Genomic DNA, 11,022 nt, shown 5'->3' with positions numbered 1-11,022 from the left:
TGAAATTGTAGGTGTTTTCATTACAAAAATATATTTTATAAGAAATACAAATATGGCATTGTTAAATTAACTGTTGGGGAACCTCTCTGGCTGAACGCCTTCCTAGGTGGTTGGGTTTTGAAATGTGGACTCACTTCTTCAAAATGAGGCTGATCTGTGGGCACTGATCAGTATCAAACAAAATCATCAGTGAAATGCAAAAGGAAAAAAAGTCAATAGGAGTGAAGAAGGGGAAGTCCGCGAAGCCCTATTTCAGTATGTACACCTGCCCTCTTGTGGTCTTCATCTGTATGGTCGCCTACCGTGCACTTTTTAAGACTATTAGAAATGGGGTATCCCAACCAGTATCCTAAGTGGCTGTGTGTACGCCTTATCACAGAGCCCTGGCCCCGAATAGTTCCGATTCTTTTCAACAAGCACGTACTAGGCATCTCCTCTGCTAGGGACTGAAGCCCTCCAGGTACACTCCCATTTGGTGACAGCAATATTGGAATAAAATCCGTTTCACTATGTATCTTGCTCCAGCCACTAGGACTGCATCACAAATGATCCCAAAACATAATGATGCAAAACAACCATTCTGTGAGTCAGGAATTCGGACAGGGGATGATTAGTCGGGGGCGTCACGTGGGAGATTTAAAGACCATGGGCTGGAAACATTTGAAGGCTCATTCACTCTCTGGGGGTTGAGGCTGGCTAGAGGCTGGGGACCTGAGCACGTGGCTCTTCACGGGGGCCAGTTTGGGCTTCTTCCAAGGGCGAGTGTCTCCGAGAGAGAGAATCACAGGCAGAAGCTCTGTCTGTTTTTATGACCCAGCCTTAGAGTCAGATATGGTCACCTCCACCATATTCTATTGATCACAAGGGTCCAGCCCTGATTCAGGATGTTGGGGAACCAAACCAGGGCATGAATACAGGGAGGTGTAGATCATTGGGATCCATCTTAAAAATTAACTGCATACATTCTAATAATAAAACTATACTGTGTTCTATTTTTCTGTAAAATGTGAGTCTTCACCTTTTGCACCTGGCCCTAGCATACTCTCCATCTGAATGCAGGCCAGCATGTAGGACTGAAGTCCACTCTCCTTCCTGCTTGAGGGTTTGGGCAAATGATCAAGGGAGATGTCCCAAATAGAGTGAATCATCCCAGGGAAAAGGTAAGATCTTCCAGGATCTAGCTCTGGAAGGAAAAAGGGAGGGCAGAGGAGCGACACAGGCACAGATGGGTAGGAGGTGGTCAGCCTTGGGAGGGGGTGTGGGGGGAGAATGAGGACTGCTCTCTTCTCTCCAGAGAAGTCTCCCTGCCAGACCCCCATCTACCCCCATTTCCACCTGCATTTTAAGAGATTCCATCAAGGACATCTGGCAGGAATACGAATGACTAATAAACATTAAAGGAAAAAAAAAACACCTCAATTTCACTAGTAACCCTGGAAATAGACATTGAGGCCACGATCAGATACCCTGAAGGGATTTTTTTTTAGGTAGGAAGAGTGGGGTCAGAATGCATACTCAATGAGTGGAACCTCTTTTAATCTGAAAATGTACTGCTGCCTATAATTATCTGAGTGTAACTCAAGTCTCAATTCGGATTTTCCATTTTTAAAAATATAAGTGTTTTTGGTTCTGGAAAAAATAGCTTCATGTTCAGGAATACCAAACACTGGTATCAGATCACTACCCACAAAGCTATCTCAGGAACAGCTGTGTAGACAGAAGCCGTCAAGGTGCGACAGTCGACCATAGGACGGAGAACTCACCCTTGATCTGAAACATTCTGCAATGTGGTCAGAAAGGAGATGACCAAGGGCAGGGGTAGGGAGTGTGAGGATCCTAAAAACATGGCCTTGGGCCTGGGCCTCAACCAACAGGTGAACAGGATGCATGACATCCTCTATGGGGTGTACGCGGGAGAGCCTTGTAGGTGGAGGGAACAGTGTGAGCCAAGGGCCGGTGGTGTCAGCCAGAGCCATATGCTTGGGAAATGACAGGTACCAGTGTCCTGGCTGGTGGCATGTGCAGGTTGGCACTGAGTGGTTTAAGGGCTGTGACAGGGAAGCTGAGCTCATCCCACTGATGTGAGTCCTCAGTGTTTTTCAGCAAGGGCGCCAGCATTTGGGTAAATTTAAGAAGAATCACACTGTGCACAGCAGCCATCGAGGAGCAAGAGGATGAGCCAAAAGCTGACAGCAGGAAGCTGAGAGTCAGGGGTGTCTGGGGCAGTGGAGGTGGGAACCCAAAGAAGGAAGTTATGCAGAGGTGAGAGGCAGGGAGGCATTGGCCTTGGTGACGGGATAGACGGTGATGTCTTTAGCTGAACATGGAACGTGAGCAGGGGAGGAGTCAGTCCGGGACAAACTTGCTGAGTGTCCGTGCTCCTGAGACCACCAGGGCCCAACTCTGGCTCTACGTAGGGGCACGCATCTCCTTAACCCATTTCTCTTCCCAGCCACAGTGGGTACTCCAAGAGGGACATGACTCGCCCTTGTGTTGCATCTCGGGGCCTCAGAAAGGTTTGGCAAGTTGTGCTGAATACACGGTTGTGTACAGAAGACGGGCCAACAAAATGCGTGCAAGAAAGAGGAGAGGGATGAGGATGGGAGGGAAGGGGGTGGGGGGAGGGCACGCTGGGGATCGTCATTTGAAAGGGTTAGAAAAAAAGGGAAGCCAGCACCGGTGGTGGGAAAGGACAGAAGGGAGGGGCAAGAGAACCAGCCCAGCTAATGTACTGTCCCCAGCCACTCCCATATCAACAGACACAGCGACAGTGGGGCGATGAGCCCCTCAGACATGGGTCCTGGTTAAAAAGCTTGTGCTGATCTGCTCAGCCTGGAATGGGTCAGAACTGGTTCTGTCCATTTACATGCAGAATCTGCTCTCTGTAGACCATCTACGAGAATCTTCCAGCTGGCGTCCCCCCAGCCATTTTCTTTCTAGACACAGAATCACACACCCGCTTTGTTGTCTCATCTTTCTATATCATATTTACAGAGAGGAAGTTTGCTAAACATCATTAATTACCTTGAAGAATTCAGTAAGTGGAAAGACCTAATGAGGGACTACTTTTTATTAATGGTAGTAACGAGGGACATCTGTTTAGGAGTCAACAGCCCTCCAGACGAAAGCTAAGATGTGGAGGCCTCTGGCACTTGATTGAATTTTATATCTACAAATGCAATTTATGGCATTATGTATTTGCCTGTGATATACTGATATAAAGTAGAATTTATCCGAATTGCAGAACCTAAATAAATGGCAGTGTTCAAAACATGGAAAACAAAACCAGAAACGTTTGCTTGACTTGGAAGCCTCACGTGATGATCCTGTTCTGAGCAACAGCATCTGTTAAACAATTAACTAATTGTGTCGCTGATCCATTTGAATTTGTCGTTGTTGTAAAACTCATATAGCAATAGAAAATTTTGAAAACGGGAAAGACGATCCCCCCGAATCCTGCCCCTATCACGAAGGCCTGATAGTAATTGCCAGGCTCAGCCCTTGGCCTTAAGCAGATAGTTTTTTTGGTGGTAAACACAGTGTACTTTGTATCCTGCTTTTTTTTTTTTTTTCACTTCAACGTTATCTGATTCTTTTTTATGAGCAATGAAATTTGATACGAGGTGGCTGCTCACACGGGTTTTTTGAGAGACCATTGTTGGAAGGATTGGCGAGCATTTTCTAAGCCTCATCGACTTCAGGGAATCAGGAAATTAAACTTTTTATTTATTGGTCTTTGACTTTCCCATAAATGGACACAGTTTCACTGTGTTTGACTGCATTGTAAAAGCAGACACTGCCTGAACAAAGGCATGCCGGTGAGTAATTAGGCATTAGGTGGAGGCAGGGCGGTGCTTTATGGGGCCATTAGTACCCACTCAGCTGCCTTTAAGGTTCCAGCCAGCTCCTTGGACATTAGTTACCATTAGCTTCTTTGATTTCCAAATACTGGGCTTTGGGTGGGGGCAGGGGGCCCAAATGTTAAAAAACCGATAAGCTGGCCTTTGTACAGTCTTTTAAGGGAAAGGATAAAGGATGTTTGTTACATACGTGTTTTTCAAAAAAAAAATTTTTTTTTCTGAATCTGATTGATGTTGTATAGCACCTGAGCGCTTGGGCACTTAGCGTATAGACGGAGCAGTCCTCCCTGCAGAGCCCGCCCAAGCAGCCCCCCACTCTCCCACCCAGCAGATGAGGGGGTGAGCCCCCCCACCTCCGCAAGGTTTGCGGCATCCCCGAGAGGCTATGTTCTTACCCCATGCTCCACAGTCAGCCCGCTGGGCTTGTGAGTCCCCACCTGCATTCGGGAGGAAACGTGCTTTTTGCTGTGGGCGACGTTTCCTTGTGAAATGCATTTCTTCATATATTTAGTTCAGAGCAAAAATTGTTAGCCTCTCTACCTGTGATCACAGCTATTACATCAATAACTCAAGGGAATCCATCTTCAAGGGGAAAAGTTGGCGAGTTCTTTTCCACAAACGTGGCCTCAGAAAGACCTTGTCATCTTGACTCACCTGCCCTAGCTTTGTAAAGCAAAATGATCGCTGCCACTTCTAGCATGGAAAAAAAAAGTCCATTTTGTTAAAAATTATAAGTCTTAGAAAAAACAACCGACTAGTTTTAGTGGTTGGATGTCTGGAAACACTCCCTCGTTGTTTGGCACCGTACATCATGAGGATCAGATGGTGAACTAAGCACTGCACCAAGGTCAAGGTGAAAGAGGTGGATGTCAGCCTGTCCCCAAGGTGCTGCCACCTGGGAGGGGAAGCAGATTCTTCAGGTACCAGGGGTCTCAGGGCTGTAAGGGAGCTCAGAGGAGAAAGAAGAAATGTTACTCCCCGCTGGGGACCAGGGTGGATGGCCAGGTCCTCCCTTCACAAGGCAGGACGTGAGGTCAAGGCCACATCAGACCCATCGCCAACCCAGTATTTTCTGGTTCTCCAGGAACTAATGCAATCCACTGTTGTTGCAGGAGAATTGTAACTAGGGACCCAATTTAGTGAAGAGTTAATGGCAAAGAATCTTGACGAGAGGGGGGGCACCACCCCAGGAAAAGGAGATGGATTCCCCCTAGAGCCTCCAGAAAGGAATGCAGCCCTGCCCACACCTGGATTTCTGTCCATTGAGACCCATTTTGACCTCCAAAACTGTAATAAATGTGGGTTGTTTTAAACAACAACAACAAAATCCGTCTGTTGACCCTCTTCCTTCAAGCTAGCCTCCCATCTCCTCTCCATCTCCTTTGGTCCTCCTCCTGAGCTGAACCCCAGCACCTAGCTATCTGCTAGAGGTTTCCGCTACCTTGCAGGCACCTAGAAGGGCCCCTCACTGCCTCCACTGTCATTACCTCTTCCCTGACCCAATGTCTCTGCTGTTTCCGTGCATGATCCACTCTATATAAACAGGGGCAAGCAAGGCATCTTCATGTCCCAACCATACGGTAGGAACGCAGACCTCATTCCATCTGCTGAATAAACCCATAATCCCTCACCATTACCCTACTCTTAATTTTACCTATCATTAGGCTTTCAGTAAGTAAATAAGCAAAACCAAAATAACTGCTTATATCCATAAGTAATCAAAATGTATTTAGTGCTTCAGCAAATAGTTTCTTTTTCTAATTTTCCTTTAATTAGCAGGGAAAGAATTAAAATCAATTTCTCATCCAGCAGATAAAAAATTAGACTCAGCTTCTGCCCTTACACAAATCCAAATTTTAATGTACACAAGAAACACAAATTCATAATTGTTCTTTAATATCGTACGTTTCCAATATTAAACACATTTCTATGACATTTATCTTATCTCCCTTATCACAGCTTAATAAAATTATAATTATGACCTTTCAAAGTATTATTGCCTGATCCACACTTAATCGGCGTTCTTAGCTTGAAACCTTGAGTCTTGCAAGGGGGCTGCCGCAATTTGTAGACTGATGGAGTCTAGACTCCGTGCCCTCTGCAGGAGGGTGAGTCTGTTGCTCACCCTCGCTCCCTGGGGCTCAAAGCAGGGGCTGGAGAAGCAGTCGTTGCTTGAGGAGTAAACACGAGGTGTTGGGCGGGCCTTACGTGTATTCACACTGGTGCACGTGAGAATGTGGCTACTTGAGGCCCAAAGGGAAGGGGGCAATTGTGGGAAGGATTGGGGACAGGGGTGGGGACAGGGCTGTATTAGGAATGAGCTAGGAATCAGCCCAGCTTGAGTTGGCAAACATCTGCTTTAATCAGAATTGTCCTGATCGGCTGAAGACACCCAGCTCTTCAGTGACTATGCACGTGCGGAGCCAAATCCTCCCTCTTAAAGATGCCGGATGTGACCGATGTCAGGCATTGGTTTCGTTAGGCCTTAGTGCCTGTCCGTTCTTGGAGGAACAATCTGATTATTCCCGTGGGATGATGTTGACACCTGCCCATCGTCTCCTGGGACTGCAGTGGTGTTGGTAGGAGGAGGATGGCACCCACTGCTCGCCGCTGATGAGAGCCGTGGAAGCTTCGACCAAGATCACAAACAGCAGGAGATTATTTAAGACAGTTTCAACGTTGGGACACTTGGCTGGCTCAGTGGTTGAGCATCTGCCTTCCGCTCAGGGCGTTATCCCGGGGCCCTGGGATCGAGTCCCGCATCGGGCTCCCCATGGGGAGCCTGCTTCTCCCTCTGCCTGTGTCTCTGCCTTTCTCTGTGTGTCTCTCATTAATAAATAAATAAAATCTTTATTTAAAAAAAGGCAGTTTTAATGTTTCTCCTGCAGGTGTAAGGAACAGCAAGCAGTGTGTTCTTGGGCAGGGACGGCCAGATGCTACTGTGGTCGCTTATAATCCTGTGAACACCGACACGACCCTGGGTGACGATTGCACTTGTTCTGCTGGCAACTGGTGGTGGCCACTACCAACGACGCGGCCAGACCAGCGCCCTGGTGGAGCCGAAGTACTGACCTTCTGATGCGGGCTCCCATCTGGGCGGGGGGAGAGGAGGGAAAGATGGGGAGAAAATGTGATGTGTGCTCTCGTGCCTGTATTGCCCAGTTTGGAAACTTGCAGATCCTGTTTGATTTCGGTCGGGAGAGAGAATACAGCATTTGAAGTTATTTTGGTTATTCTGTGCAGAAATCACACGCTACACCTAACAAATTCAACAATTTCATAGAGCCGTAGTCAAGCGTGTGAGTTACAATTTTATTCATTCCATTTATTCAGTGAGTCAGGCTCTGACAGGGGGTTGATTTGTTGTTTAATATTTGGGGGGATTATTTTGGTATATTCGTAACGTGTTTACTTAAATACTGCGTGTTAAATGAGATGTTTTCACTTGTTTTGATAGGTACTTATAAAGGCAACGTACAGCATTTCACACTTCCACAGCGCTTTCTGAGTCCTCAACGCAGCACCAGGACTCCAGAGTGACTACCCTGCGTGTTCGGGAAGTGCCAGCCTCACTTCATGCAGAGCAAAGCAGGGCTTGAGCAGTGCTGCCGGGCCCCCAAACCCAGAGCCCAGCTGAAAGGGCTCTTTCCCAATCTCGGGCTCCCGCTATCACGTAGGACCAAAGATTGTGGGCAGCAGCAAAGAGCCCAGAGGAGGAAATTGATTCTTCTTGCTTGTTTTATGGTTCTTAGGGTGTTACCATAACAGCATGGATTCTTCCCTGAACTCAGCGGAACATATGGGAAACCTATACTTAGCTTGTCATTTCAAGCCCTTCCTCCCCCACACACAGCTCTCCCCGCCCCCCCCCCAGGAGTCCTCAATATGGTACCAATTCTGTAGGTTAAAAAAAAATGTTCAGTTGGGTGAAGTGTCTTTTCATCTTGACCCATGGGACAAAAGCGATGTGACCTGAACGTTGATTGGAGTTGCAGTTGACCATTAAGGTGCCAAGCCGACAGTCCCTGGGATGGCTACCCTATCAGCCAGGGCAGGAGCAGTACAGCCACCACATCTGAATCCAATGCACAGCCACCAGAGCGGAGATGGCTTTGGCCAAAGACAGCTACCAAATGTGCAAAACAAAGGGACGGCACAAGGCAATCTTCAAAAATAGTCATAAATGTCAAAACCGACCAAATGAGAATGTGCTCCTCTGCCTAAAAATAGGCCGTTTCAGAGTTGGCTTCATATAGGAAATCATCACTCTGCTCTTTTAACGCTCGTATTTAAGGGTCTTAGATCTGATTTTTATAAATGAGAAACCCAATAGTTACGCACATGCTTACAACATGCACAGGAGGTAACTGAAGCTCCCTGGTAAAGTTCTAGAAGGGATACGAGGCAGCATCTCTCCGAAAGAGTATTCCTAAGCCATCAGCTGTTCTTTTGGTGTCTAAGTCATTTCGAGGATGGCACAAGTCCAAGTCTCATTCATTAAAACAGAAGAAATCTATAAACACCTGCATGTAATTGATTAGTAAGTTGGGGTTTCTTTAACTGGATGTTTATTCCTCTGTTCAAAACAACACACTAAAACAAAGAATTAACAATGGCAAGTCATTGACATTGTGCCAAGTTATTAGAGACTTTTATTTTTGTAAAGTGGGTTATTGTATTTGGGGAGTCAACCTAAGTCCCTGAGGGCTCCCCTTCCATTCAAGGGCCATAGTTCTTTTGTTCTTGGTTCACTGGATTGAGAACAAAAGGTGAGGTGTGAGGTCGTTGGACATTGGTGTTTACTTTTTATTAGGAAACAATTAGAGAGAGAGGACTGGGTTTAAGGGCAAGCTATCTAATTTGTGTTTTTGTCCATGGTAAACATACCTCCCCACTCTTTAATCCCAAAGAGCAGAGGCTGATCGTCCCCCATCCCCTCATCCCTCCTTCACATAATTGCAGATTTAGTTCTGCATACCTTTTTGGTAATTTTGTGAATCTCATCCCTATTTTGAATTTGGGGTCACTCCTGTTGGAGATTGTTGGTGTTTGGGCAGAGATAGGTGAAGCGAGGCAGAGGTGAGGACAAGTGAGGGGTTGTGGGGGATGCTGGGAGAGGACAAGGAAATGGGAGGGAATATACCAGGGACACCCACATCCCTGTAAGTCAGGGAGTCAGAGACTGCTTTGCAAAGAGTCACATAACCCTGTGTGTGGGGGTGGAGACCTGAGGGTCATGCCCATGGCGATCCCCAAAAGATTTCCAAGCAGCTGAGTACTTTGAATGTCTTCTAGATGAGGCAGGGGAGACGAGAGAGGCCGGACTGGACACCAGAAGCAGCTCAGATGTCATCAAATCTGTTATAAGACATACTATTAAAACAAACCACAACCAAAACAAAGCACCTCTTTGAAACTGGGGACAGGAAGGAGCATTCACACAGCATCCCTCAAAAAGGAAAGATAAATAGAAATCTCCTCGAGGACTGATTTAATCTGTACAAATGTCACTGGATAATCTTTCCATTTTAGTGTGTCATTTAAAAAAATTAATGTTAGTGAAAATAAAAACAATTTGTAAAGGCTGTGATAGGGATTGACATGACTCCATTGTCTCATTGCAACTTTTCTCCTAAGATCTGAGGTCCTCAGCAGCTAATTCTACCTGAGGTGGGGCTGAGGATGAACCCAGTCCTCCGAGATGGGAAGTAATGAGTCCAACCTCAAAACCAACACAGAAAGTTGGGAATATTTGGTTGGCCACACATTGTGTGCTCTTCAGGGTGAGAAATTGCTATTCACGTGACTGCTCAGATGTGAAATCTATTTTTTTATCTATGTCATAGAATAAAAGCCAACATTTAAAGTTTTAAAAATTACTCCTCACAGGGCACCTGGGTGGCTCAGTCAGTTGGGCATCTGCCTTCAGCTCAGGTCATGATCTCAGGGTCCTGGGATTGAGCCTTGTGTGGGGCTCTCTGCACAGGGAGTCTGCTTCTTCCTCTCCCTCTGCTCTTCCTCCCCTGCTGTGCTCTCTTTCTCTCTCAAATAAATAAAATCATTAAAAATAAAAAAATCATTAAAAATAAATATACACGAAAAAAATTATTCCCTGCAAATTACAGTCAACACGCACTGAGTCTCCCTTCTACATGTATCATCTTTGTGCACAAGACATACATGCCTTGAAATGTAAGTGAGAGCAGGGAAGCACAAGATAAGGAGGGACATGACTGGAAAATGCAGAGACCTAATGTCTCAGGGTAGGAAGCAAATTTGAGGACATTCATGCCCTACCCTTAGTCCGTATTTCCTGAAGTATGGAAGACACTTTTAAGTGGCTGAAAGATGCAACATTAAATAATATTGGCTTACACATTAAGAAAGTTGTTTCTTTTTCCATTCTATTTTAAGCCTTCTGTTTAGGATGAGGAGAAAGCCTTGGGTTTGGTGACATGTCTAATGCCTCTGAGGGCAGACCTCAGACACAAAGTCTTGATGAAGCAATGGTGTTCGGCTGGAATTTAATCACATAGGACTGGGGTTGGTTTTTTTTTCCCCCCTCTAAAGTGATTACCTTTAGATTACTTTGTATTTATGACAAAGGATCTCAATTTTCTAAAAGGTGGGAAACAAGATCAAAGTGTGCACATCAGGGCTGCAAATGTGGTAACCAGTCCAAGGAAACAGTGGGTTTGGGAAGAGGTGGGGACCCCTGGACGCTTGATGGGGTTCTTTATAGAGATTCTCTGCCTGAGTTGGTCGCATCACATTCTCTGTGCCAGGCAGTGAACTGGATCTGTGCCTGTGCCAAGGCAAGAGGATGGGGAGCAGTTACTTGGGCCAGAGATCAGGGCGGTGCCCCAGGAAGACACAATAGACAAACTGGGAAACCTCCTCCAGGAGTAGAACTGGTGCCACATCCCAGGTGGTGCGTCGGGCAGAGGACATACACACTCCCCATGGATAAACTAACAAGGATCCTCCCAACATGAACATAAAACCAAAAATCACCAAATGTTTGCACCATGCTAGAAAGGCAAACACATAGAGCAATGCCCAAGAAACAGAATGAACAGACAAAAATCACAAGATATTGGAGTAAGTAAAATTATTATTGGACAGAATTAAACATTCCATCCACAAATAAGGCCCAAATAGA

This window comes from Vulpes lagopus, chromosome 2 (assembly GCF_018345385.1).
Source record: "Vulpes lagopus strain Blue_001 chromosome 2, ASM1834538v1, whole genome shotgun sequence".
Taxonomy (NCBI): domain Eukaryota; kingdom Metazoa; phylum Chordata; class Mammalia; order Carnivora; family Canidae; genus Vulpes; species Vulpes lagopus.
The sequence above is the reverse complement of the archived record's forward strand: the minus strand, read 5'-3'. Positions refer to the sequence as shown.